Raw genomic sequence first — 15,114 nt, forward strand, 5'->3', positions numbered from 1 at the left:
TGCTTGAGGAAGATTGTTGCTGAGCTAATATCTGTGCCAATCTTCCTCTGCTTTGCATGTGAGATACCACCACAGCATGGCTTGACAAGCAGTGTGTAGGTCTACACCTGTGATCTGAACTCATGAACCCTGGGCCGCCAAAGCAGAGCATGCCAACTCAACCACTGTATCACTGGGCCAGCTCCATCAATTGCATTCTTTTATTGAACAAATACTACTTGATCTCATACAATGCACCAGGCACCGTTCTAAGTCCAGCAGTAAACAAAACAAACAAAAATTCTGATTCTGCTGATAGAGAGGGACAATGTAAGTAAGGAAAATGCTTAATGTATCAAACAAAGGTGATTGGTGCCAAAGAGAAAATTAGAGCAGGGAAAGGGGCAAGAAAGAGGCAGAGTAAAGGTGAAATGTTAGCCAGTTTACTTTGAACATTTATATTCATATTATAAACACTAGGTTTTGAAGATGTTGTTTTATGGAAATAAGAGCAATACATGCTTATTATAGAATAGTTGGAAAATGTTAAAAATTTAAAGGATACACAAAATCAATCATAAACTATTACTTAGAAATTACAACGTTTATCCTATTGGTTTATTTCATTCCAGTTATTTTTCTAAGTCTAAAAATTTGTACATACAAATGTATGCATACATTTATACTTGTGTACATGTATACAGACATAAGCACATAGTTGTGAGGGTTTGGTGAAAAGTCACTTCTATTCAATGTTGGTGGTTATAGTATATTGGGTAAAAACATAGATCCTAGGACCAAATTGTTCTGGTACAAATCTAAGTTCTGCTGAAAACTAATTTTGTGATCTTGGACAAAGTATAGATGTATGTTGATTAGTCAAATCTGTAAAATGGAATAATAATGACACCTGGCTCACAGTGTCATAAGGGTTAAGGAAGTTTTATACAAACAGACATAAACAGGCACACACACATACAGAAAGCATACAGAAAGTATTTAGAATAGTATATGGCATCTGGTAAGAACTTTATTATGATTCATTATTAATATAAATTAATACAACATTATTGACGAAAATTGTTGGTGAAAGTGTTTATACATATTAGAATATGGAAGAACAAGCATTCTACTTTAACAGAGCTTAGTAACTAAGGAACAAGCCCCAAATAATTTTCCAGGAAGGATGATTGAATGCAACTGGCCAGAGTCTATGATTTTCTAGCTTCTTTCCCTGTCAGAACTTATTGCTGCTTTAATTTTTTACACAGATTTAAAGCATATTGACAGGTAATATTTCTATACCCACTGCAGCAGAGTAAAATATGCCAATGGTTTCAATCTTCTCTAGTTCTGAGATCTTATTTACTTCCAGATTCATAACTGTGACATAGGTGCTTGTGTTTGCCAGATCTTATAGATGGAGGTAACTTAAAGTAGCATTGAATGAGCGTATATTGTGGAGTGTCAACTAAGACCCATATTCCTTTTAGGCTCTTCGGTTTCTGGAATTAATCTTTTCTTTTTTTCATGGGAGAGAGAGCTCCTTCATCATATAACAGTTGCTCTTTGTCATTTCTATTGCTATTTGAGTGGCAAAGAAACTTTTTAGGCATCAAATATTATTTACGGTGATCAACATCATATTTAGAAGTTGAAATGTATTAAACGTTTATGATTTATGATTTGCTCTGGAAGTGGCAAAGGGAGATGCTGCTCAGTCCTGCATAGGAGATTTTAGAAGTGAAAGCGCCAACAACTAGGATATAGCGTACATTACTGTAGACCCATTTACCTTTAATGCTCTATCTCTTTCTGGAATCAATGTTTCTAATTGATATATTAAAGATTAACAAACTTGGTCGTTAGGAAGGAACAGATCAAATTCCAATAGAACCAGAGAAAAGGTGAGTAATAATCATTTTTCCACTTTAATTATATAATTTACTCAGGGTACCTTTTGAAATTAAATAGCATTAAGATTTTTGTAATAATAAAAAATGATAGATTTCCATCCCCTGAGAATATAAAGAACTACTTTTACTCATGTAGAATGTAATTATACACATGCCCAGAAATTTATCCATCTACAAATAATAAATTCTTAATAAATATTTGGTGTTTGGTGGAGAAATTAATGTTAAAAGCAGGAATGAGAGTGGATTATTCCTGGCTGCAACACTTAAAATAGCAAAACCATGGGAAATTCATCAGTATTTCCTCCCCATCTTCTGTGGGCTCAAGCACTGTGATAAACATTTTAGAGGGTATAAAATAGGACATGCTTTTATATTCAAGTAGTTTATAGTTTAGTTTTCAAATGAAGAAAGGGGAGACAAGATGTATATGCATGAAACAATGAGAGAAAATCCAATAGCAATATAATAGCAGAGCTCTCAGGATATAGCACAGACTAGCAAAACATTGAGTATTTTCAGCCAGGGAAGATAATGTCATCCCCAAGGCCTCTTGAAAACAAACAAACAACAATAACAAAAACCCATGAGTATAGTGTGGATGTTCAAATGTTAAGTTTTAAATTGCTTTTACTTGGTAGGGGTAAGGGAAAATGAAGTTTTTCCAGTGGAAAAAAAAAGCATGCATTCTCAGATATATGCAATCACATCCCCCAAAATACAAAGAGTAGCATCACATTAAGGATGGTAAAGAAAATATAGCCCAGAAGAAAGACTTTATAGAGGACACTTGACTTTGAGGTAAGTTTAAATCAGACACCACCTTGAAAGCCAAAGAGCATGTATTTGATTACCAAATGATAAGACGTCATTATAGGTACATGAACAAAAGAGTGAAATAATTGTAGTGGATCCATAGGCCTCCTAACTGCAGCCCCCGCTCACTCCTCACACCATCCTTTATAAAATTGCACTCAGTTCTTAGCCACAGTCCCCTGCACATCCAACTTCTAAACCCATTAATAAGAAATGTATTAAAGATTAAAAAAAAAGACATGAGGAAATGTAGTCACATCATAAGTAAATACAAAGAGGAGCTTTAAATTCTACATTAAGTATCTCCAATCTTCACTTTAGACATTTCTTATCTCACTTTCCCACTCTTGTCCCAAACAACTCATTTATCCCAATCAACAAATAGAACCCTCAGCAGTTGGTTAAAGGGATGCCATGCCAACATGCCCCTTGAGGGCCTCAGTCTTTACATAAAGATTTTTTTCAAAGTTTATTCACCCAACAAAAAATAAGCCTCTCCTTAGGGAAAGAATCTCCTATTAAGAATTGGATAAAAATACTGCTATTTTGAGAAAATAAGTCTGAAATCAGTACATTATTTGAAATGGTGGGATAGATTGCACTGTGTTAGAAAAAGCAGTAAACTGTTTATGTTTCATTTAATTTCACTTCCAGCATTATCAATGTTCATTTCCATGCTATACTTACATCTTGTTGGCCAGTCTCTCTTGATTACCCGTTTTTCTAAAATGTTATGTGGGTTTATCACTGTGAAACAAAGTGTTAACACAATACACTCTTTGCTGTCTGTGCTTGAAATAAATAGCAGATGCTCAGTGACTAGTCATGAACAGATTTTGGAAGAAGGCATGTGATTGGTCCCTGATCTTGGTGTGCATCTGTTATTTTGGTAGTGATTTGTGCATTGAAAAGCTAGCAGCAGAGTTTGTACTTTATTCAACTATACATAGTTAACATATCATGGTAAAGAATTTTTAATTGTCTCATTGGGGACCTGGAATTATTTAATTACACTGTGGTAATTGGAATGGGCCCTTTTTAGAGGCATGTAAAGCAAGCACTGTCTGTACCATTATTGAAAGAATTGACTGGAAAAACCATATTCTGCAAATTGAGGCAAGAAATCTTGTTTGTTTTGGCTGTGGCTCAGTGAGAAGGACAAAAAGCCTATTCCAAAAAATAGTAAATCCATTGTAGATTTACACAAATCACAATAAACACAATGTATGCAGCAAATCACAATGAGCAAGAATTCCCAAAACTGAAAGGTGCCGAAGGGCGTCACGTATTGAAATTATTAAGTGTAGATTATAATATTATTTATGTATAAGGAAATATAAGAAAGTCGAAAGTATAAGCGCAGGGGTTATAAATTAAAAGAACAGATTTGAAAAGGTACTACATGAACCTCTTGATTTATAAATGTAATTATTATCATAAAAAGCTCACTGTTAAACTACAGAATTGACATATATGAAGAGAACTAATGAATTGAAATATAAATCTGAAGAAAATTGAAAAATTTTCCTTTGCAATCACAGAATTGCAAATTGTAACAGACCTATGAGTTAGAAACTATAAAGCATAGATTAAGATGTGGAGAATAGAATGAGAAATTTTAACATATGTGTAATTGGAAGTCCGGAAAAAAGAATAGAGAGAATGAGGGGAGCTTCCAGAATTATTGAAAGACATCGATCTTCAATTTCAGGAAGCCCAATGAATACCAGATATATAAGTTAAAATACATACACATCTAGAAACATTGTAGTAAAACTTCAGAATATGAAAAAAGAAAAACTCCGAAAAGCATCCAGAAAGAGAAATGATTAACTACAACTAAAGAGTAATTTGACAGAGAGCTGACTTCTCAAGAGTAACAATGGAAGCCATTAGACTACAATGTCTTCAAATTGTAGAGAAGAAATAACTGTCAATGCAGAATTCTATACTCTTTGATAAAACCATCTTTCAAAAACAACTGTGTAATGAAGATACTTGCAGAGAATCAAAAGCTGAGTTGGCTACCAAGAAACACTCAGTAAAGGACAGTCTAAATATGACTCAAATGGAAAAGAAATACGCAGATTGAAGGCCTGAGATGAAAGATATAATGCAGAATAAAAAAAAAACATATAGGTAAATGTAAACAAATGATAAAAATCTATAATATCTTGGGTAAGTAAGTAAATATACATCAAAACTAATGGACAACAATACCATTTGAAGGAGGCAGACATATCAATTCACAAGCAACTCTGGACCAAGACAAGCCTCCCCTATCATGCAGTATTAGGATTCAAGGTGCGTGGTAATGTTTGTATTATTCTAAGTTTTTGGGGTACCTGCTGAAACTCTGAGTCAAAAAAAGTGGTTCCATTTGATATAGTTTAAACGAAAACCAAACCAAACAAACCAAGAAATAATGAGGAGCAGTGCAGGGCATGAAAGGAGCAGTATGACAGTGAGCAACCGGGAGACAACTGAATGTTGTCAGAGAAAGTGTCTGAGGAAGTAACATGTCAGCAGATACCTGAGTGACAGCCAGTTAGGAGCTATTCCTGGAAAGACATGGGAAATAGCTCCTATAAATATCCCAAGGAAGTAAGAACCTGACACATTTTAGAAGTAAGAGAAGGTGGACTTCGTTGATGAGAAAAGAGTGAAGATCAAAGATGCAGACAATCCATGTGGAAATTTATAAACCTGGTTTTAAAAGTTTGGATTTTCCCCCCCTTGAGTTTAGTAGAAATCATTAGCTTCTTCTAACCATTCCGTTTGTAAATCGCTTAGCCTGATCTGTGGAGTAAGGGAGTGAGAGTAGACAAGAAAGGCCCAGGCCCCTTAGGATCCTGGCGAGATCTGGATGTAGGTCTGTAGTGATCTGGGTAAGAGATGGTGACGGCGTGGTTTAGCATTGGAGCAGGAAGAACGGGGGGAGCTGGAAAGATCTGGCATATGTTGGGAGCAGAGCTGAAAGGACTAGGTGATGAATTGGTTGCAGAAGAAAGGGAAAAGAAGGAATCAAGAAAAACTGGGAATTGTGTCTTGAGCACTTGGATGCGTTGGAGGGTTTTCTTTACTTTAAAAGATTTTCAGTTAGGGGCCGGCCCATTGGCGTAGTGGTTAAGTGCCCATGTGGTCCACTTAAGCGGCCCAGGATTTGCAGGCCTGGATTCTGGCATGGACCTAGCACTGCCTGTCAAGCCATGCTGTGATGGCATCCCACATAAAACAGAAGAAGCTTGGCACAGATGTTAGCTTAGAAACAATCTTCGTCAAGTAAAAGGAGGAAGACTGGCAACAGATGTTAACTCAGGGTCAATCTTCCTCACAAAAGAAAAAACCACAACAAAAAACCAAAGATTTTCAGTTAATCCTGTGTAAGTCCCACCCACTGTAGCCCACTCAGAGCTTCTTGATGGTTAGAATTTCTGAGCCCTTCTGGGAGCTGATGGAATGATTCTTGTTGGCTTCTCTATGCACTATCAGCTTGTCATCTAGCTCATTTCTACAGCTACCAATTTTTCAGATTCTCGAATGGCCAGGCCATCTGTTGTAAACACTATTAGAGACAAAGCAGTAGAAATGCCTGTCACAAAGTATGTGCTATGTAAATGTTAGTTATTATTATTTTGCTGTATTTTACTACTTGTCTTTGTGGGTTATCTTTTGGAGTACTTTACTGTCATTTCCTTCCTGGTGGTGATAGGATTAGAAATAAGCAAACATGAGTCGATTTAATCTGAAGTCATAACTTTGTATTCTTTGTTCCCTCTAATTCACGCCGAATCCTGGCACTTGATTCAGGGTCATTTCCTTTTTTCAATGTAGTTCTTCTCTAAAGGCAACATGAGATTATTGTGAAAACTAAAGCCTAACATATTAGTAGTCAGAATTTAATAATTTGAACTGATTTACAATAGGGTGACCCATTATTTAATTTGCTGTCAACTCCTAAAACCTTCCATCCACTCCCTTAACTTGAACGTAATCATCAGAAACTTATTAGCATGTGATTATGGAAGATCCATAGGACACTACACCAGAGTAACAGTGTTTTTGTTGTTGTTGTTTTCCCCACTGTAGACCTTGCTGTTCCCTCTTCCTAGAGTGTTCTCTCAGAGCTTGCATAGTTGACTTCCTCTCATCATTCAAGCTTCAGTTCAGTATCACTACCTTCAATAGACTTTTTCCTGCTCTGCCCACTCTTTCTAAAGATCACTCACATTGCTTTACATCTCATCCTATCCCATCCCGGTATTATGTTTTGTTTTCTTTATACCATATGGAATTATTTGTGTAGCGTTGACTTCATGCTGTCTCATCCCACTCAAAAGTTCCAAGGAACCATGTCTGGCTTGTTCACTTGCATGTAGAACAGCACCTGACACAGAGTAGGGACATACCAAATGTTTGTTGACTGAAGGAATGATTTTATTGGCTGCCATATATAGCTGATAAAGCCTCATTTCTATAGCATATCCACCCCAACCCTCCATTCTGTGTGTCTGATGTAGAATATTGCCAGCAATGTCCAGAGAATGACTTGTCCAAAGCTTTCCTCATGAGGGACCTGGGGGCAGGGCCATTTCCTACAGAGTGTGATTCTCAGCTATGATTTATAACTTAATAGTGATTCTCCAGTAGAATGGAGAATGGGTATTTTATCTTTAGAAGTAATGTAAAATGGATTTGTGTATAAACCTTTTTTCCTAATTTCTTGGAAAAATACCCTTAATGGCAAGAAAAATCATGATTATATTCTTTGTTTCTCAAACTGTATTTTGAGGATAGGATCATGATGCAATTTTCATTGATAAATTTATTCACTCTATTTTTATAGTCTTTCTATATTCTGGCCAATATGGGTAATAATTTAGCATATATACACACCTATATATGTACACATGCATACATATTCAATTTATGTAGTATATATTGAATTTGTGCAGAGGGCTTTCTGGGCTTAGCAGTTTCATCAGAAGTGAGATAGGTTGCTCAAACAAGGGTAAAATCATAAAACATGTCAGTTTGTACTTCCAAAGTTAGAAGTTCCAAGACAGTAATTTTGGCTCTACTGATACTATTGTAATAATAATAGTAATATCCATACAATGAATATACAACCTTATAGTTTTTAAAGTAATAGTCTCTGCATAGCTGGTGGCCAACACGACACCCTCACTCTCCAGTTTGCTGGGATTTCCAGAGATTAGAATGTAATTGGCAAGAACATCCTCTAACACATTACACTTTGCTCCTCCACTCTTCTTCCTTCCTCCTCCCTCATCCACCCTCTCTAATAATGTCTCAGATAAAAAGAAGTATGAACTCCTTCTTTAAGAAAATTTAATAAAAATGAATGTTATTTTTTAAACCTGGGTACCTATGAAGATACAGTTATAGAAGCAGGCTTGTTGTCCCTAATTGCTCGTCTACTGTAGGGTTAGTCATGATGTCTCAGAAATTACATGAATATTCTCTCAAAGCCCATTTCTATCTGGTAGTGAGATTACAACAGTTACGAACTTAGCCTCATAAACCCAAGTTTCTGCCTCCTTGACGATGCTCCAAGGTTATGCAAAAATTGCACTGCTTATATAGTTAGAATTATATGTTACCTGTACTGGAAGATTGCCCTCCTTAGTTGTGAAAACACTGGAATTATTTGAAGAGAAGCCAAAGAATTTCAGGCCCTGAAGGCCTACCTATTTTTGAGTCATAATAGCTTTCCTGCATTGGGGAATCCTTATAGGAAAATTGTATTTATCCTAATCTGTGATGTCCTGGACTTTGAGTGAACATAGGCCGAACTTGAGATATTTGTAAATGTCATTATCACTGTGATCTTCAGTACTCAATAAAAAAGAAATATTTACTCACAGATTGTAGCAACTTTGATGAAGTTCAGTCTATAATCTACATTTTCCAAAGTATGGTCCTGGGAATTCCATTAAATTTTCAAAGAAAAAAAGGAGGTCCATGATCAAATGAGGTAGGAATTTGTCTCTTAATAATATTTTACTATCCCCTAATCACTCCAAGATGGATATTAATAATAAAAATTAGCACATTGAAGACACAAATAAGTTAGTTTTACCAAACTCTGGCCAAAGATGTTTTAAACCAATATATACTAACATACTCTAAAAGAAATCCGCAAGGCATGCTTTGAGTAACTTTAACTAAAGAGTGGGTCATTAAAACTACATATTCTATCATGTTTAACTGTGAGTTTAGTTGTGAGAATCTTGACTTATTTCCACTTTTGATGATACAGTGTCTTGTGAACATTCCACAATCATGTATTAGAGTGCTCCTCATAATTAAACTCAAGTTAGGATAGTGGATTGGCTGTTTTAGGAAGTGACAGCAATTTATAAAGGGTTACCCCATCCTAAATGGGTTTAGACTATTAAATTCTGACATCTGACATGTGTAACAGGATGTTTTCACCAATTCATCACTTCGTCCCTCAGCTGTACTCCCAATATATGCCAAATCTTTCCAGTTCTCCCCGTTAATCTTACTTCAGCACTAGGTTGAGCCACAACCATTTCTCACCTAGATTAATGCAGTAGCTCCTAGTTGCTCTTTCTGCTTATATTCTTACTGGCTATACTCCATCTTTCCTAAATTTAGTAGCATTTAGAGACCCTAGTTCTCTGAACTTCTCTCTTTGATATGGCATTTTAGTTCTTCTCTGAACATCTACCCTGGCAATTCCACTTTGCTTCATCTTGTTTAGCTATGTTCTTCTCTCTCTGGTCTCTTCACCCTTGTATGCTTAGTCTTGAATGTATATCTTTTCTCAAGTTGTTTAATGCATTTAATGAATCCTTTTTTACTTGCTTAAATCCTATTTACCCTTCAAAACTTTTCTTACATGGTACTGATATTTTTAACTTAAAATTATGCAACATTTGATACATGGGTTTTATATGAAAAGAACATTGAAGATATGGCACATAATAAGGGAATAAACAAATTGATTGACAGAAAGAAAATAGATTTAAAAAATTAAATACAATGAGGATATTGGGAGCCAAATTTCTCACTGTTGAAGAAAGTGTTTACAAACATAGAAAAGAAGAAAGCTAGAAATAACTCTGAGGTCCTTTGGCAGGTAAATTAGCTTCATATTGTTGCTGTAACAAATTATCACAAATTTAGTGGCTTAAAACAACACAAATTTATACTCTTAGATTTTGGGGAGTTTAAAGTTCAAAATCAGACTCACTGGGGTAGATTTAAGCTATCAGTAGGACTGATTCCTTTTGAAGGCTCTAGGGAAAAGCCCATTTTCCTGTCTTTTCCACCTTCTAAAGACTGCCTGGATTCCTTGGCTAGTGGTCCCTTCCTCCTTCAAAGCCAACAGGGTAGCTTCTTCAACTCTCTTTTTAACTCTCTGACTTCTGCTTCCAATATCACATCTCTTCATCTGGCTTTGAGTCTTCCCCTTCCCTTTTATAAGGTTTCTAATGATCTTAGAATGATTGCATTGAGCCCACCTGGATAACCCAGGTTACTCCTTCCATCTCAACATCCTTGACTTAATCACAAATTTCAGGGATTAGGGTGCAGACAACTTTGGAGAGAAGGGGTATTATTCTGCATACCATAGAGGAGAATTGGAAACATCAATATGAACATGTCAGCTTCTTATTTATATATATACAAAATCGTGTTCTTCCCTCTCTGGGCTCCAAAATTACCCTCCCCCTTGTATGCTTAGTCCATATATATATACTTTTTCTCAAGTTTAATTCATTTAAAGTATCCCTTTTTTTTTAACCTGCCTAAATTCTATTTATATTCAAAATTTTTCCTACATGGTATTGATATTTTTAACTTAAAATTGTGTAACATTTGATGCATGGAAATTGATGAAGAGAATATTTAATATATATATCTATGCTTACAGATGTGTGTTGAGGTATATATATATATTCATGTGTACATATATATGTATGTTTGTATGTATGTGTGTATACTTTCTTCACTTTTTCTGCTGAGAGAACCTAAAAGCAAGGGCACTCAGCGGCAATAAACACAAGTGCCCACATTTTGGTTTTGAATACCATCCTCCAGTAAAAGGATCCAGAGCTCCTTTAGAAATAATTAGATGGGGGCAGAGAAAATACATGGTAAGCCTGCACCGACCTTTTGTGCTAGAAAGTAAGAGTGTACTCAAAGAATGTGGGGACATATGAAAAAGACACAGGCCAAATCTGGGGTAATTTTAGCAATAAAATAAATAATGATAATAATACGTACAACCCATTGAATAAGATGGGAATCTAGGACTCCATATTTATATAAATAAGTATGAATAAATATGTACATAAATTGGGGGCAAAGGAAGGCCCTTCCTTACATTACAATGCAAACATGAATGGAGAAGGGATGGTGGAGATGGATGGTCACCTTTTAGTAACCATCATAGTGCTGGTTAATGCAGGTGGAATTTTCAATAGAGGCTAAGGCTGGTGGGAGGAAGTTTGATAAGGAATATAATTTCCATAATTTGACATTATCTTCCCACAAAATACTAATCAATTACAGAGGAAAGATGCTGATTTGATTGTGAAGAAACCTGGCAGACACCGACATGACCAGGTGACCTACATTAGCATCAGAGTGGTGCAGTGGGTTGACGTCCTGGGCCTACTGATTCAATGCACTGAGAATACATTTTTGTGGTATTCCTGCCAGGAACTTTTTATAAGGAAACATCAGACAGATTCAGGGTGAGGGTCAGCCTATGGAATATAAGGGCTATAATGTTTAAAATTATCAAAGACTTGAGAAATATTCCAGATTGAAGGGTACCATAAGACAAGACAACTTAATATGTATTCCTGGATAGTATCCTAGCCCACAAAGGAAAAAGAGACATTGTTGAGGTAATTAGTAAAATTTTAATCAGATCTGTGGATTGTAGAGGAGTATTGCATCAATGTTGATTTCCTAACTTGGAATCTTGAATATGTTCACGTGGAACTGTGTCTGATTTGTTTTGGAGAGGAGGAGACACGCTCAGGTATTTAGGGGTAATGAGATAGCATGACAGTAGCTCTCAAAAGGTCTTGAAAATTTCTCATCATAATTAGTGTGAGGGGCAGAGAGGGAGAGAGAGGCAGAACGAAAGTGGAAAATGATGGATTGGTCTTAAGTGGTAGTGATGAAGGTGACCAAAGTTGAATCTGAGACTTCATAATTCTTTTTTTCATGTCTCTTATCTTTTTTCTTGTTATTTTCTTTTTCTCTCTGTCCTGCATTCTGTGTAATTTGTTTAAATCCAGTACCCCAGTTCTCTCTTTTACTGTATCTAATCTACTATATAACTTCACTATTTTATATTTTAATAATTATATTTTCTATTTCTAAAGTTTCTGATTGGATTTTTCAAATCCAAAGTTTTATGATTACTCCTTGCTTGTTCATCTTTTTGATTCTATATTTTATTTTTTTAAACATTTTGTCCTTAGTTACTTCATGTTCTGTGTGCTATTATACCAGTATGTGAAATCCTTAAGGATCTAAACCTGTGTTTTTATTTGTCCTGATTTTCATTAGCAGAGCTTCATTTCCTTGTTTCTTTATGTGATCTCTGTTGTGTCTTATTTTTGCCACATCTGGATTGGTGGGAGTGCTGAGGGCTTAAACCAGGGATGCTTTTTTTCTAGAGAAGATTTGCAATTTCTTTTGCTGGGAACTAGGGGGCAATGTGCCTGGGACCACTTTTCCCTGCTTTCACTGCCCGAGCTTAATGTGGAAATTGCAGTTTCAGCTCCTCACTGTGGAGTGGCCAGAGGTCCAGTCTGCTGGGTAACATAGGCTTTCATGTGCTTACACTGACTATCTCTGTTCTGGTTCCAAATCATGGTTATTTCTTTGATTAGCTTTTGTTTGATTTGATTTGGTTTTTATGCTACTTTTTTGACCCTTAGAAAGTTTCATTACTTCCTATGAACCAAGAAATACATTAAAATACGTTTTAACCAGAATTAAGTAGTAATTTAGCAGAAGAACCCTTTGAAATGTCTTTCATTTTGCAAAACCAGGAATATTTTATATATCATATTTTATTATTCTTCCTAAAGTGACTGTAAGTCTCTTATGGATAACACTGATGTTGTATATGCTTATTTTCTTGGCTTTAGCACAGAGTTCCACATAAAATAGTTGACTGTAAAGACAACGGAAAATTAATTAATGAAGGTCTATTTGAAATCTCTTGACAGTAGCTTTTATCATGTCTAATAATAGCTAAAATTTTAAGCATTTAAATATAGCAAACAATGTTTTAAGTACATTGCATGTCATATCTCATTGAAGCCTTCATAATATATGTATGCCTAAGTACTAATTGTTTTCTCAATTTACGGATTAGGAAGCAGACTGAGAAAGTGAAATGATTTGTTTAAAATCAAAACTTACAAGTAGTCCCGTTATGACCCGTTTTGATGTTCCCTGGTCACAGAGCCATTTGAAGACACTGCTGATTACCCCCCATTAAGAGAACGTCAGCATCTACACAAAAGAGGATATTTAAGCACATATAAAAAATAAGTATTAACCGTGTACACACACACACACACAGTACACACACACCTTTCTATATAGCTTTCTTTCTTGGATTTTTCTAGTAGGATTCTGCCATGTAAACCTTACCCAAATAGAGTAATGTTGGACTTTCTGTACCCTGTTAGCACTTGAAAGTAATGTTGGGAACATTTTATACTTGAGAAAAGCTGAAACTCAGGGCAAACCTAGAGGACATTTTGTCTTTAGAACACAAAGTTCAGTGCTTAGAGGTAAGGCCCACAGAGTCTCATCCTAGGCGATGAATTCTTAGAACAACTTTTTGTGATATGTTAAATTAATTTATAAACTTGCATATTTTGATTTCTTTTTATTTCCATAGCAACAAGGTAAGGCCAATGTCAGAGAGATATCAGCAACTACTCCAAACATGATTTTTTTCCCTCTTTATTAGGAAAAAAATATAGAATTAAAATGGTACAGCAAGGAATAGGAACATGTGCTGAGACTACCTGGGTTCAAATCCCAGCTGAACCACTTACTCTGTGGTCTTGGGCTAACGTAACCTCTCAGTGCCTCAGTTTACTCATGAATATAATGTGAATATTAAAAGCACCTGTGTGATAAGGATTCAGTCACTAACTGAGTGAACGAATAAGTGAATGAATAACTCCAGAGTCTGACACATAATTAGCACTGTATATGTTTTTTTAATTATGTTTCTCCAACCTTAGCCACGCTGACCTGCTTATTTTCAGATGAGCACTCCTTGAAAATTGATAGCTATAGATACTATTCTTTAAAGACCTTATCATCTTTAACATTTGAAAAGAATTTTGTGAGTCTTATGAAAAGTCTTGCTTTATAATCATGAATATGTATAAAGTACCACATGTTTGCTAATTTTGTCTGAAAGTTGAATATCTCATGTTACATTTTATAGTGCTTTATCTTTTCATTATGCATACTGAAAGGTATTATTTTCTTCTTGAATAAAAGCTCTGAGGAATATTGAAATTCTAATTTTGTATGTACTCTGCAAAATTCTAGAATTTAAAAGAAGTTTATAATAAACGTGATGTATTTTTGAAATATTATAATTAAAAGACACCGTATACCTCTGCAGCCTAACTCAAGAAGTATGTACTGAGCTGTCTTGGGAAGTTCAGTATGTGTGTAAGGGCCTGAATTGGAAGGTAACACTTGAGAGCAGATATGCAAAGGAAAAAAGAGAAGGCAATCAATAATCGATAAACCACTGACTGTTTCCCGCCGTAAGATGGTTTTGGCTTTTATTAAGTGTCTCAAGCTGTTAGCATCTGTAGCATGTAATTTTGTGGTTGGCAGAGAATGGTGTGCCAAGCTCTCGGAATATCACCAGGAGTGTATTTCACACTCCTGTTAATGGAACTTTACACTCAAATTAGACCTCCAGTATTTCTTTCGTATTTGGTGGTTGTTAATGTCTCGGTAATTCAAAACAGGACTTTTTTGTAGTTGCGTACAGTGTGAATTATAGGTGGAAGGGAATAGACCCAGAGAGGTGAGAGACACATGTAGGGAGGTTATTCCAATAAGGTGATAGAAGTGCTGACGGGAAGAGAAAGAGACCCCAAGCCCTACTGCGAAACCACCTCCATATTGAGTTATGTAAGAATTGGCATTATGTTGTGTGTGTGTGTGTGAGAGTGAGAGAGAGAGAAACTGAATTAACTGAAAACAGTATGTGACTTGTAATCACTCTTTAAACTTTGAAATGATTTAATTATTTTCAATTAAGCCCTATTACTCAGTAGCCGAATAACCTTGGATAATGACTCTCCTTCATCCTTAAAATTGGAATAGTGATACT

General features: G+C 35.6%; 1 protein-coding gene and 1 long non-coding RNA gene across 6 annotated transcripts in view; one reads left to right on the forward strand and one right to left on the reverse strand.

The window, feature by feature from the left end:
• ANO3 (anoctamin 3) overlaps positions 1–15,114 on the forward strand; it is a 451,605-nt gene that overhangs the window by 190,802 nt on the left and 245,689 nt on the right. The window lies entirely within an intron of this gene.
• Positions 1–15,114, reverse strand: part of LOC111774385 (uncharacterized) — a 135,140-nt gene that overhangs the window by 23,052 nt on the left and 96,974 nt on the right. The window contains exons 7-8 of the long non-coding RNA XR_002809396.2: positions 13,158–13,250; positions 8,598–8,655 (exon numbers count right to left, since the gene is read on the reverse strand). This is a non-coding gene — a long non-coding RNA (uncharacterized lncRNA). The remainder of the gene's footprint in view (positions 1–8,597; positions 8,656–13,157; positions 13,251–15,114) is intronic.

Source organism: Equus caballus, chromosome 7, assembly GCF_041296265.1.
Source record: "Equus caballus isolate H_3958 breed thoroughbred chromosome 7, TB-T2T, whole genome shotgun sequence".
In the NCBI taxonomy this organism is placed as follows: domain Eukaryota; kingdom Metazoa; phylum Chordata; class Mammalia; order Perissodactyla; family Equidae; genus Equus; species Equus caballus.